Here is a 14,784-nt window from a genome sequence, read left to right as displayed (position 1 = left end):
CTAACTCGTTCCCCCAGATTCACTCTAGTGAAGTAAAGAAGTGATATTTTGTACGCTGTTGAAACCGGAACATCGTCCTCCCTCGTTTTTCCCCGGTTTTCCCCGCCACCGAAACATGACGTCATGGGTAGGCAGCGAGGCGCGCGGCCGGCAATCGGGTACGCTCCTGCTTGCCTTTCTCGCGTCCAACAGCGAGAAAACATAAGCGTCGGTGCTATCTGAAGGAGATAATAATCTATATTCGCACAAGGTATGACCTTGGCTTACCTGCTAAACTACAAGAAAGTAAAAAAAAAAAACGAAAGCAATTGGGATTTTGAAAGACTTCGCTTTTGCAACTCGTTACGCTCAAGCCGCGGCTCGCTGGTTTTGTAAGATCGCTAGCAAATCCCTACTGTTTCTATCAAAAGCTGGCAGTTACGCTGGTGAAGAAATATCGACGAGTCATTCAATACCTTTTTTGAGAAATTACCCGAGTACCACGAAGAGTGCTCGAAATGCGGACACAGGTGCCCCACACGCTCGTCTTAGCTTAGAAGGAACGTACCATTTGATTAAGCATATCTTCAAAAATGTTACTGTTGTAGACGCCAGCACGAGTAACTACTCTTGTAGCATAAATATGCTCCTTGGTGCTTAATGACATTTTCAGCGTTCGTGCGTGTGGCGCGCATTTTGCTCGCCTTCTAAAGCGGTGAACATGCGCGTGCTAGGCTGTGATTCAACACATGTAGGCTGTGATTTTTGTAAACGTTGAAATGTTTGGAAAGGAATGAACTAACTGCATTTGTCAAGGACAGATGGCAGGTTTCTGTTTATAAAAATCGCGCTAAAATAAAAAAAAAACAAAAAAACACAAGAACTCCGCAACCACCAAGCCAGACATAAAGGAGGAATGAAAGGAGTATAAAATACCCCAAATACAGTCATCTTCAAATAAAAATATATGCTCGAAATAGTGCGTAAATAATGCCCTCCTGGCGATGTATGTACTGTGAAAATACATGAATATATAAACAAAAATATTCACAATAAAAGTTTTAGCATAAAATAAGTTAACAAAAGTTACCTCTCAAATTTGTAAACCTGCCCATATTTTTTCTTTTTTTTTTTATTGTTGGAGTAGAATCCAAGACGCTCAAACACTCATCCACGAGTGCACATTGGGAAGGGGTGTAATACCATATAAGAGGTTTTATTTAAAAATAAGTTTGGATTTTGCACAGCCTCCATCAGCTGTAAATTTGCATGACTCTTTTCAAACACATTACTATTTTTATAGTTTTAAGAACTTTCCAGGCCCTATATAATACTTCTCCTCAAGAGAATAAAATAAGAACGTTTCCTCCACGTCTTCTGTAAAAAAAAAAAAAAAAAAAATGCATATCAAACATTTGACAAATCAGGCAATGGCTCAATCGTATATTAATGGGGCTTAGCACCTGCTCCCTAAACCTCTGTAATATCAAACACGAATAAAAATGTGTCGAAAGGAACGTGTAAACTCAGATTTCAACTTTGTTTAGACGTTTCACTTCTGATCTTCAACAGATCGGCCACGTGAGTGGAACTCCGACAGTAGCACGAGATGGATCCGATGTCCACACCAAAAATAGTGTTTAAGAAAAAAAAAAAAAAAAAACTGAAGTAAATGTGAACCACAAATGTGACTGCGCCGAATAGGCTGACCACCTTCCTGTTAGCGAAATGCGGGACATCCGTGGCCGGCGGTGGCGGGGTTCGCGGGGGGGGGGGGGGGGGGGGGGGGGTAGAGGAAATTTATAAACACGTACACAACGACACAACGAACCGAGGCTCTGTTAACGTATTTATTATCCTGTACTGCTTATAGACCTGCTAATTGTATTGCAGCAATTAAGCTCAAATAATTTCCACTACCAGTGATATTTTTAATGCCAAACATGTTATAAATGCGTCAAAGTTTAGGACATAAAAATTGACTGTATCATAACTAACTGCATCAAATGTAAATAATAAACCGTAAATCTTTTTCGGGTCATTGTTTCCTGTCAACGCTTACTTTTACCAACATGGTCCTACAGACTTTTTTTTTACCATTATGTTCTTTTCCGATCGTTGCGAGTGTGACTTTTTTTACTAAAAACAAATCCACAGCAACCCTTCCACATTGACATAGCAATAAGAAAATAATGATAATATTTTGTATTTAAACTTTTGGCGAGATATTTTTCTTACAATATTTTCCACCAAAAGGAGAGAGAGGCACAACGGTGCATGCGCGTCCGTTCTCCTGCAAGAACCACGGTCGATCCCCGCAATGCTTGGATAGAAAATGGCATACCACTGCGATTCACATGATTACCAGTGACCTCGGCGCTTCCATCTGCCCCGTTGATCCGCAGTACCATGAGTTGCAGAGTAAATTTTACGACAGTGTGAAATGCGGGACATTTTGAAGATTTCGAAATTTCTCGCGGGACACGGGACACGAGCCCTCAATGCGGGACAGTCCCGCGAGTCGCGGGACGGGTGGTCACCCTAGCGCCGAATGTGGACTATACTGCTAGAATGGGCATTATCTTTTTGATATTATTAGCGCTCCTCTTTGGACGAATGTTGTTGTGGTCACAGCCGGCTGGGGTCAGCGTTTGCCGCTCTTGATCGAAGCTATTTCAGATGCAGAAGGATTCTCAACTCGCAGCACGCGGCTATAAAGTATGTAGCCGCGTACTCAAGCCTGTAACCCTATGAACTATTCCGAGCATAAGCGGGAATGTTCAATGCGACACCAGTTCTCTCGACATACAGTTCGCGCAAAAACACCTTAACGTGGGTGCATGGCCTCCGTTGCTGCCGGGGAGCGTTTTATGTGTTTTTCCCGCCAAAACACTCGCAAAATAGATTTCCCGGCACTGCTCTTACAATGTACCGCAGAGCGCAGATTGCTACCCGTTGCAAATAAACTTGTATGCTTCAAGCTGGAAAAAAAAAAAATCTCAATCGCTAGCGCCCGGAAAGCCACTTTGTGGCCCGGGTCGCTCGTCCCCCTGCCCGCCGGTGACGTACACGGGTAGAGAAAAGTAAGGATTTTCCATTTTTACCAGTAGTGAGTCGCCTCCTGGCACCTTCGCGGCCGGCGTAATTCGAAAATTCAATAACTTCAAGGGAAATTTTTATTTTTTAAAAATATGTTGGCTATCAGTTGAGCAAGTATTATTGATGCGGTCTGCCGATTTTCAGCAAAATCGAAGACTGTCGAAAATCGCCGGAGTTCCTCTTTAATGTGAAAAGTAGGGGGAGAGATTGAGAGAGAATGCACTTTCTTAAACACAAATTAAGTGTTCAATATGTCCATAGCTTGTTAGACCAAGGTCGTTTGATCTTCTAGTTGCTCCGACGCTAGCCAGGCACCTCAGGAAGTTGGAAGGGGGGGGGGGGGGGGGGGGGGAGTTAGGGAGGAACGGGTTAGATACAGCAACCGGGCACTGTAGAAGGCAATGTTCTAGATTGGCGTATAGGAAGGGAGTTAGGGAAGGAGGGATCGGAACGGCGTCAAAAGTGGTAAAGCCTAGCGGGAGTTAGAAGGGTATTCGTTTGCATCTTTTTAAGGATGCGTTTTTTTTTTTTTTTTTTGACGTCAAGGTTAGGGTGAGGCCGAGGTGGGCGTTGCTGAGAGTAACGGAGCTGTTTGCAGTGAGGTTTGATTCAGCGTTCGTAGATTAAAGCCTAATCGCTTGTCGGGGGGCTAAGCCAGGGGATCACAGGTGCCCGGATATGCATTTCGCGGGTAAATTGATGACCTAGCTCATTACCTGCAATCCCTGCATGACCTGGGACCCACAAAGCCGCCTGTAGAGCCGCCTCAATGTCTGCTCGCAAACCTGGGGGATTTTACGCTGCTGCAGGGCGCGAATGGCAGCCTGGGAGTCCTATAGATCGTATAACTTGGTGTACGAGGCAGTTAGACAAAATCTTGTATAGCACGCACGATGGGAACTAATTCTAGTGTGATGACATTGGGGGGGGGGGGGGGGGCTGTTATATAAACCGCTGGTGTGAACTTGGGGGGGGGGGAGAGGAGGAGGGGGGTTGAGAATTGTGGTGTGTAGGTTGCGTGTGTCGCAGACGGACGCATCAGAATAAGCTATGATTTGTGTGTGAAAGGATGGGTTTTGGTGGTTAGCTTGCACCCTCCTGCGTCTGTCGTCTATATCCGGAGACATATGGTGAGGTACAGGGGCAAAGCGCATGTTTGAGGGTAGGGGTTGGGTATGTATATGTAAGGGAAGTCAATAGGAGAAAGTACTGCCTGATTCAGGATCCATATACCCTACGGTGTTCCTGAGAGGCGGGCTATTTGTCGATCCCGATGTAGCTTCAGAAGAGAGGTGAAGGGGAGGAATAGTCCCTTGTCCTGGAATTTCTGCTTGAAGCTGGAGATAAAAAAGTTTAGGGAGGCCTTATATAGGGGTTAAATGCTGATGAGAGTTTGGTGAGTTATTGTGTGAGTGTAAAATATGGTATAGAATAGTGAATCATACTGAGAGCTAATGCACGAACAAGTTGGATCGCTTGTTTTTCATAAAGACCTACATGCTTTCTTGACCACATTGCGTACCCAGTAAGTAACCGAGTAGCATATGTTTATGGCTGAATTGACATTGGCATGGTGTGTCTTCTGTAAATGTACGCCTAGAATTTTACATAAGAAGACTTTCAGGATGGGCGTTTGTCCGATGTGGAGAGACGGGATGATTAACAGAGCGCTGATATTGGGTTTGTGCAAGGAGTAGTTCTGACTTGTCTGATGCAGTTTGAAGGCCTGCTTTTGCGAGGTATTCACTTTTGATGTCCAGTCCTTCCTGCAGAGTTTACTTCACTTCTCCAGGTGACCCGTGGGCGCTCCATAGCGTGAGATCGTCCGCATAGAAGATTTTACAGATGGGGGATTTGTTAGAGGCGGCGGGCCATCTGGGCCATGCCAAGATTAAATAGGGTAGGGGAAAGAACCGCTCTTTGTGGGGTGCCGCCTGTGAGCGTGATTGGTGAGGACGTCTCATCAGAAACACTAAATCTGGCTGTGCGATTTTCGCGGAAGTTGAGGATGAATGAATGTGTTTAGTTTGTGTCCGCAGCTTGTTACTCGAACTAAGGAGAGTAAGTGGTCGTGATCCTGACGTAATCAGATGCTTTACGAACATCAGTAGTGACAAGGGAGTGCATTTGAGCACAAGATGGCAACAGAAAGGTATGCTGAAGGAGGAGAAAGAAGTCTTGGGTGGATTCGTGTCGGCGGAATCCCATTAGTGTGTGTGGAAAAAACGAGATGGCTTCAAGATCAGGTAGCGGTCTAGGACCATCCACTCCCTCGTCATTCCCACGCAAAAAGTAAGGGAAATTGGGCGAAGGTTGCTGAGTGAGGAGGGTCCTAACCTTGTTTAGCGGCGGCACGGCATGATCCTAATTGTACGCAAACCCTTACAGGTGATTCGCTCTGACCAGACACCTAGTGCTGCGTTGTCATCTACAGCCAGCGAAGTTCGACGGGCAAAGAAGACACGTCACGCGAAGAGGCGATGAACAGCGGCTGCGTCACAACCGCTAGTTGTGACAGATGCGTTCCAACCAGCAGGTTAGCACAAATATGTTGGTTGTGACGCATGTCTCAACCAGCAAGTTTTGTTAGTGTTTTGGAAATGTTTGGTTAGTGCAAAACATTTACAAAATTATTTAGTGGACTAGCTGTCGCTGCTGCCAAAGGTCTTTCTGGTTTTGAACATGGCAAATGACATTGCTAGAGTGTGCAATGAATTAAAGGGGAAATTGAAATATGAATTTAAGACGTTCAAGGAATCGCTCGAACGGAAGCTTAAAACAAAGATTCGCGAACTGAGCACTGATGTGAGGGAAGTGAAAAGAGGAATGAATTTCACAACAAAGTATTCGAAGATATAACAAAAAGCTCAAGGTGCTCTCTCTCACTCTCAAAAAAAAAAAAAAAAGCACTGAGTTTAAGCGGGAAAATGCGAGTCTGCATCAATCCCATGAAACGCTGCTGCAGGCGATCAAAGAAACAGCCGCGCGTCTCGTTCACTGTGAACAGTACTTGAGGGACACAAACCTAGAGATTAAAGGAATTCCGAAACAAGAAAGTGAAAATGTGACAGATATGGTACAGAAGATCGGCGACCTTATTGGGTCGCCGATAGCATTGAATGAGATAGAAGTTTGTCACCGCGTTCCAACACAGCATAAGGAAAGCAACATCATCATTCAAATCCGGGGCCGAACGCGTCGAAACGCCGTTCTGGAAGCTATTAAAAAGAAGCGTATAACAACGAAGATCTCAGGTTCACTAGTACCGCATCGATCTACATAAACAAACACCTACGTCTTGAACGTCTTGAAACGACTGCTTGACGTCGTTTCAAGACGTTCAAGACATAGGTGTTCGTTTGTTTGTTGATAAACGTCTTGAAACGACTGCTTGGGATGTCAATAGCGAAAAAAGCATGAATATAAATGGATGTTTCTGTAATTCCAAAATGGCAGGACCTTTGCCAGGAAAAGAAACAATGTATTTATACTAGAAATCACGCACGCGGACGACCTAGAGAAGAATATATAAATGTTGAATCATGTCTCGTAATCGAGTTTGTGTTAAAATGACTGACCAAAATTACTTTTTGCCATAACAGGTTACGAAAATAGTCAACACAACTAAACATGACATATATAGTGTATTTCATCTTAACTTACAATCTGCACGTAAAAAAAAGGATGAACTTAATACTTTACTAAACAACTTTGGGTTTACTTTTGACATTCAAATGTTCACGAAGATATGGTGCTACGTAGAAAGAAGGTGAAGTTATACATTTGAAGAACTACAAAATATTTTACTTAAACCGCTCAGGTAGACGTGGTGGCGGCGTATACATCCAAGCAAAAAATAGAATCGAGTGCGAACTCATAGAACAATTTTCTGTGATTAATAAAGGCTGTGAGATATTGACCTTAAAACATAGCGACTTTTCATTTTCAGTTCTGTACCACCCACCAGGCGGTAATATTGCTTAGTTTACTGCATTTGTTGAGTCTCTATTTTGCTTCGTAGGAGACAACGGCCTGAGATTATTTTTGGAAGAAGATTTTAACATTTATATGTTTTAAGCGATTAAAAAGAAAAGACTTTATTATGTTGATTGAGACTTTTGGATTTGCTAATATTATAAATTTCGCTACTCGTGTGACTCCAAACTCTAGCACACTTATAGATATGTTTCTCACAAACGTTGATGCCTCACTTTTACAAAGTGGTGTTGTGGGCTGTTAAATCAGTGATCATCTACCCATATATGTTTTTGTCCATCGGAATTTGCCCAAGGTAAACATAAATGATGCTCCTTGGTTTACATTTCAAGACATGTCCTTCACTGCCTTAGAAAGTTTTAAGTATCAAATCGAACAAGCGAGCTGCAATACGGTACTCTCTACGTACTCTGTTCATGAGGCATATGACTACTCTATCAAGGTATTCACTACCATTTACAAGAACAATTTTAAATATAAAATACATCGGGCTCCAAAAGGCTTTCGCAAACCCTGGGTGACAGCCGAACTTAAACAAAAATAAAATTAACACCAGAAATAAATGTATAATTAATTGTTCGTATGAAAAATTCTAAAATACTAAAACTTTTTAAATTATGTCGTAATGAAGTAACAAAATTAATTAGGCGAGCTAAATTTACCCACTACTTTCACATGTTCAAAAATTTAAGTACCAGTGCCATTTATGGAAGTAACTGAACTCGACTTTAGGAAAAACGTCTGCTTCTTTTAGAACTGAAACACTAAAATAAACGAACAAGAACTCGGAGGAGTTAAACTAGCCAACAAATTCAATTAACATTTTATTAATTTAGTCTTTATTGACCGCAGTAGAGTGAATGGGGCACTGGTGTATGTATCGAGATGTATGAATGAAAGTATCTTCTTTTATTCAAACGAATGTTTATGTGGTCAGCTCTGTGTTTTGTAACCTTAACAATAGTAAAAGTTGCGATATTGAGTGCATTCAAATAAAACCGTTAAATATGTGATTGCGCAAATTGCACATATTTTACCTCATTTGTTTAATCTATCGTTATCACAGGGTATTTTTTTCTAAAAAATGAAAATAGCACAAACGTCAATACTCCATAAATCTGGAGGCCAAAAAATTATTTATCAATTTATAGACCGGCTTCTAACTGATAGATTTTCAATTAAAGCAGTTTTGTGAAAAATTTTCAGTTGTTACAGATTTTTAATTTGGATTCAGAAAAGGGCGATCAACTGAACGTGCGCTGCTAAACATAAAAAAAAAAATAATTCTGACAAAAAAAAACTAAAATAAAATTTTAACGGTATGAATCTTTATCGACTTTTCGAAAGCCTTTGATCGGTTGAATCATTACACAGTAATGAGTAAACTTCGCAATTATATGGCATTCGTGGAAATACGGTGGCGTTAATGAGAAATTTTTTGAGCTATATCGTTTTCAGTGCATTCACATCAATGGAAAGTTTTATGATCTAAAACATCTACAGGTAGGTGTATCACAAAGAGGTTTGTTAGGATCTATTTTATTCAATCTATATATTACCGACATTATAAATATTTTACATAATTCCCAGATAATAACATATGCGGACCACACGAGAATTTTTTTTTCAAGGAACGGACATAAATATTATTACATCTGAAGTGAATAGTTTCCTCAATGTGTTAGTTCATGGGCACTAATGAATTCGTTAAATACCAATGGCAATAAAATGAAGACCGTTTTATTTCGCCCTAAATATTCTATGAGTCAAATACATATACTACTTAAGTTAGCTACATCTACCATACAAGTTGTTCCAACGGTATAAATACCAGGGGTGTCCTTCAACCAATACATGATTTGGAATGAACACATAAAACATATTGTGTCTAAGTTATAAAAAAAGGTATTATTTATAAACATCGCTTTTATTTACCAGAAAGAGTCAAGATTCGTATATATTACTCATTACAGTGAGGTCTCATTCTCATGAGGCAGCAAACCTCATGAGACTTTAAAAATAAAGATGTTTCGATAGAGACTGCAGCAACGACTGATATGTGTGGTCTGCAGTATTTAATAAATAAAATAAATAAGATAAAAATAAACGTCAGCCGTATATAGACTGAAGTTCTCGAACAGAAACATTCCCAACTTTCTTGGACATAACATCGTAATGTTCTCTGGGGATATTTTAGATGAGTCATAAAATATCAAGAAGGAGTAAATAAACTTTCGGACGCGTATAGTTTTCATTCCACGGCTCTACAATTGCTTTTGCATTAAATACTATAAACGGGCGCCCTTAAAAAAAATCTTCAATTTACGCTTCTCTTGACGAAATATTGTAATGTTCTCGAGGACTGTAATTGGCTGGGTATCATAGAACCCAAATCAATTATAATTTTGATATTTCCCCGAAAACATTTTAATCCGTGGATTATTATTATTTCTTATTATTATTTTTCTTTGCAGTCAGTCACACGGATATTAGCTATTTTCAGAAGTGGTTTCAACTCGGCTATCCAGCCGCTCGTGAAAGTTGGTACCGCCGGTTCAACGTCAGTGCGCTGTATGTCGAAGTGAAGTTTGGTGGTGCATAATATGGGACAGCCGGTGTAAGAATATACATCTTTTTTCTTTGTGTACCGGCTTTGTCTTTCTCCTATTTGGGCTATTTTATTTGTTATGAGAAATTACACCAACTAGAGCACAGACGTTTGCTTTGCTACGTATAATTGACGTGTTTTTTTTATATTCTCAGTCAGTTCTTTTGTATTCATTTTTTGCAATTTATCTACACCTGTTTACTTCGCAGTGTTTCAAATAGCTTGCACGGTCGACTTATTATGTGCCGGCGCGAAACCTGCGTATCATTTTAGCATTGCGAGAAGAGACCGAAAAAAGCAGCTGTGCTTCCAGTGCATGCGTGCTCGGGCAAGGGAAGTGGCGTTTGAAGCTCCAGGTCGTCTGTATTTTTGGAGAGACTGGCTGTTTCGTGATGATGCACAGATTAAGTCTAGTGGTTCGCTTAGCTTACACCCATTATATTCGTTAAACCGTAAAGAAGAACCATACCTTCTGAGACCCCGAAGCGCGCGCTCCTCCGGCCGTCCCCTTCGACTCGCTCCCCAGCAGTACGAGCGTAATTGCGCAAGCTCCGTCGCGCGCCGCTAGGTGGCGACGTCCTCCTAGTCGTTACAAAGGAAAAAGGCGTCAGCGTCTTAGGCGTCACGGGTGGGTGGTGTCAGTCGCGTCGTCGGGCTTCATCTTCCGTTCACCCGGGCTCCGCGTTCTGTTTTGAAAGAACATGTTCTGGTGGTACTGCTGAAGCGATTTTCTTTTATCTGCCGAAACAGCTTTCTACAAAGCTCGTTTCACGCGAGTTCTGCGTGTTTACATCATATATCTGCCAGGCACGTAGCCAGGATTTTGTTTCGGGTGGGGGGGGGGGGGGGGGGGGGGGGCCATGACAAAATGTTGTACGAGGGGGAGGGGGAGAGGGGTTTTAAACAAAATGGAAGATTTCGAAGGAAGCCCGGGCCCCATGCCCATGCCCCCCCCCCCCCCCCCCCCCCCCCCAACCCCCGGCTACGTGCCTGATATCTGTTATGGGCTCTTCCCACACTCAAAATGACGCGGGGCATTTCTGTTGTCACGTGACTTTATGATGTCTTGTGGCGTCACATTGTCACGTGGCGCCACACTGTCACGTGACATTATAGTGTCACATGACGTCATAATATCACGTACGCAAGTAGTCGTGTGACATCATCTATCGGGTTAGTTTTATGGTTATGGATAAGCGTGCCACACTGGAGCAGGTATTTGCTATGGTTCCTCCATCTGCAAATTGCAAAGAAAGCCTAGAGATTGTAGAGAAGAACGTCCATCTCGAACCATGGCGAGCGCTTGCAATTTAATAACGGGCACCTCCCGCGCCGTTTGGTCGCACGTGCGCATGCGCCGCGTTTTCGCGTTGTAAGTGTGAAAGCAGGAGGAAAGGCAGAAATGCTTGCAGTCAACCAACGCCATACTTGCCAACGCGCTCGTCACCTGTGGAAGTGCTGGTAACTGTCAAAAAGGTCTTGGCATTGATGTTCCACATATTAGAAAGCACAGAGGGCTTAAAAAGTTTACAGCACTGATTTTGCCGTATTTGTAGAAGTGCTCCCCTCCCTTCAAGCATGCCCAGCAAGAGATGACCACGAGACAAAACTTCTAGAATTGTAATAGAGAAGTTTGAACTGCTATTCCTGGTCAACAGTGGCATGCCTATAACAGACAGGGTAGCGTATCGAAAGAAACTGCTCGAAGCCAATGCATGGCAAGCTAGTTTGCGCCTAACCTAGAAGCTCAAGGTTTGGAATCTGTAAATAAACTAGGTTGGAAGTTAGAATATCGAATAAACCAGGTTGGAATAAGGTTGGAATTTATAAATAAACCAAATTTATTTTTCTTGGGATGCCATGGTTTGTATATCAATTAAGTTACATCACAAGGTGCATAACGGGATACGGTCGATTGTGTTACGCATGTGCCGAAAACTAGACGTTTACTAGATAACGCCCTACTTTTGGAATCAGTACTTTTAATTATCACGAAGTTTATACAAAAAAATTGTCGAATTTATTGCGAGGTGGTCGTATCTCACTGTCATAATTTGTTTCCCTAAAGCCGGGCTCACACTACTTATACATCATACACTGGACAGTCTTCAAACAGATTCGGACGCAAGTCTCCACGAGACCTGTGCTTCGAATGCTGCATGGTAACAAATTCAAGGAAAAATTTGGCACACGACATTCGAACCATGAATATCGTGGTGACTGATATCTGCACACTAACTTTTGTATGATGTGTAAGCAGTGCGACCCCGGCTTAAAGATGCCTCTAGTAGAAAAAAAACAACAAAACAAAAAAACACCGCAATATCAGCCGCATAAATTGCGTAATAAATAATAAAAAGTAATTAAAGAAGGACAACACGAGGACTGCACTTTGATAGCATCAAACCTCGTGCTCAGGCTCAAAACGCTGCGTCAAACTGCGTGCGAAAATTCAAATTCGTTTCTAATTAAATACGCATCACTACTTGTCTATCTATACTTCCCAAGATCAGCTTTTCACCATTCTACCACAAGACACAAGAATCTATCAGTAGAAGCTGCAGTAACTCGACGTAACACGACTTTTTCTTAGACTCTTCTCTCTTGGTCCATGCTCAAACAACTGAAACGGCGAATTCGATGCCTGGGTTGAGAGCGCGTCCCCGAGGAGAGACGCCGCCGCCTCCTCTTTTTCCGCTTACGACCTCTCCGCACGAATGGGACGGTAGGAGAAGCGTTCGCGCCGTTCGCGCGCTTCTGGATCCCGGTTGTGGTGGTGGAAAATCGTTTATTGATACATCAAGCACTCGCATAATGCTGGGCTTGGTCTTGCGACTGCTCCAGGCCAGGGGAGAAGCCAGTGCAGTGAGTCACGGTGGCGAAGGATGGCGCTACTACCGACAGCGGGCAAACGGGCGACGGCCCGTTTTTAGGTTAATGGGGGACGCGTCCTGCCAACATTAACGTTGCCTTATGCGGACATTGGTTGCTCATGCACTTGCGTGCGTTGCCGCAGTGGCGGAGAGGCTGAGCAAAGCCTGGAGACGCTTGCAGGTGCTCGACGCTTTTCTCTCAGCCTGTAATACACAAGTGGTCTACAAACCACGTGACTCTTATCCAACAGTTGGAAACACTCTCAAACCTAGGCGCACTACCCGCAGAGTTTGCTCAGTGGCGGCTGTGTCGGTGCCCTTCGAGGATAACCGGTTTGCTGCCGTTTTGCGAGGCAGCGCGCGCGACTGCGAGCGGGGAACGCCGTTCGTGTGGTGCAGCAGCCATGGACAGTAGCGGATACCCGGGCCAATTGAACGACAGACAGAAGTTGGCACTCGGTGAGGTAGGTGCCTCGTAGTGCGGCCAACATGGCACAAGGAGGGTCTGACAGACCTGCGACCTGCTATATTCAGTTTCGCTTTAACGTGCGAGCTTAGCATAAGCGACGAGAGCGAGCTCCGGGCTTTCAGTGTCCCTGCCGGGCACGCGCCGAATTCGTGCAGTGCAGGCGTCGTTTGGGGCGCCACTCTGCTCACTCGTGCTTGTAGTTTCAACTTCGCTGGCACATAAAGTGCGGGCGAAGTTGAAGCTGTCAAGGCTGTTGGAGCGAGCGCGTGGCTTTATCTTGAGATTCATTTGTTTGCTCCCGCGCAAAGGAGGTGCTCTAGGTGATTACAAACGATCGTGCCAGCAGCTTTGACTGCGTTATACAAATTTTCTGCCGCATTTCGGAAAAGTGAGTAAACACTTTTATTTTATTGCGCGAAGTCTGGTGGGGTTTGCGTTCAACAGCTTTAATCGTCGCTCATGGGCCTACCCACCCAGGCCGGGGGGGGGGGGGGGGGGGGGGCAAGGGGGCTTCTGCTACCCCCCCCCTTCCCCACTTCTCAGACAGGGGAGGCAAGGTGCGTGTTTTGCCCCCCTGAAACTGCCACCACTGGGCAGGGCAAACACGGGCCATAAGAGCGAACGTATGTTTTCAGTACTACGATCGCTGCCATAATAGCAAATGGATTTTGTGTAAGTTCGGTACTCTCTGCTATTATTTTTCGCGGCGTGGTAGTGTGGCGCCTTTGCATGGCGCCACACTACGGAAGAGGGCGGGTCCCAGGCTCCCAGCAGCGCGGCTAGGTTCGGGTCCTTGGATGACGCACATTCGCTCGACACGGTGTATAGCTGCCACTGGGCCGGCTCACCGATCCGAAGCCTGTTTTTATTACGTAGAGGCTCCGACTTTCAAGCTTGCAGCGGTACGCCTGTGTGTACTCTTACAAACGCGTTGTTGAACCTGTACGCTACGCACCTGTCGGCGTCGCCCCGATCGCGCTAAGGAGAAAAAAGCGGCGATGTACGGTGGAAAAGCTCCCCCATTGCCGTTTCTCGAAGGAGCTGCGGTCGACGTCTGCCCGAAGGTGAAAGTGGCTGACACCAAAATGTGTACCTCGCTGGAAAGATAAAATATTTTTGTTCCGAACGAGAAACGCGCACATTATACTCCGTTTCATTTTAAGTATACGACCGCAGCCAACGCTACGATCCGTCGGAGGCAATCAAGCAGCACCAAATGTGCACCGTCACGGCGCTTGTGGTCTTTGTGAGCTTGAGATCACCGGCTGAACAAATCACGCACAAAAATAAAAAAAAAGTAAAAAAAAAAAATTCATGAAACAGTGTGGCCAGTACAATCTAGCAAGAACCAAGTTCTTGCTAAAATGTATTGGTAACCGGTGTTCCTTGACATGTTTTTGTTACTTCCTCATTATTTTGGATTAAAAAAAAATATTTCTTAGGATTGAATAAGTGGGGGATACAAACTTCGACAACACACTTTTCGAGATAAATTTTATTGCGTTTATTACATCCTTCGCTTTATAATTTTTCTAAAATATTTCTTTTTTGAAGCTCTGGTCGGTTTTTTGCGAAGGGCTCAGAACGTTTATGCACGACCATGAAGCGCACCAATAGTTCTTGTTTCAAGTGTGCCGTGACAACACGACCTAGAATAATCAAAGCCTCCGCACTAAAATTTTGACGTCATTACAGTGAGATCGAGTGAGGACAGAAATTGGATACGAGGGTTGCGTTAGTACACGGCTTGGCCTCGTCTC

This window comes from Ixodes scapularis, unplaced genomic scaffold, assembly GCF_016920785.2.
Source record: "Ixodes scapularis isolate PalLabHiFi unplaced genomic scaffold, ASM1692078v2 PGA_scaffold2__306_contigs__length_199485367, whole genome shotgun sequence".
Taxonomy (NCBI): domain Eukaryota; kingdom Metazoa; phylum Arthropoda; class Arachnida; order Ixodida; family Ixodidae; genus Ixodes; species Ixodes scapularis.
This window is presented reverse-complemented; position numbering follows the sequence as displayed.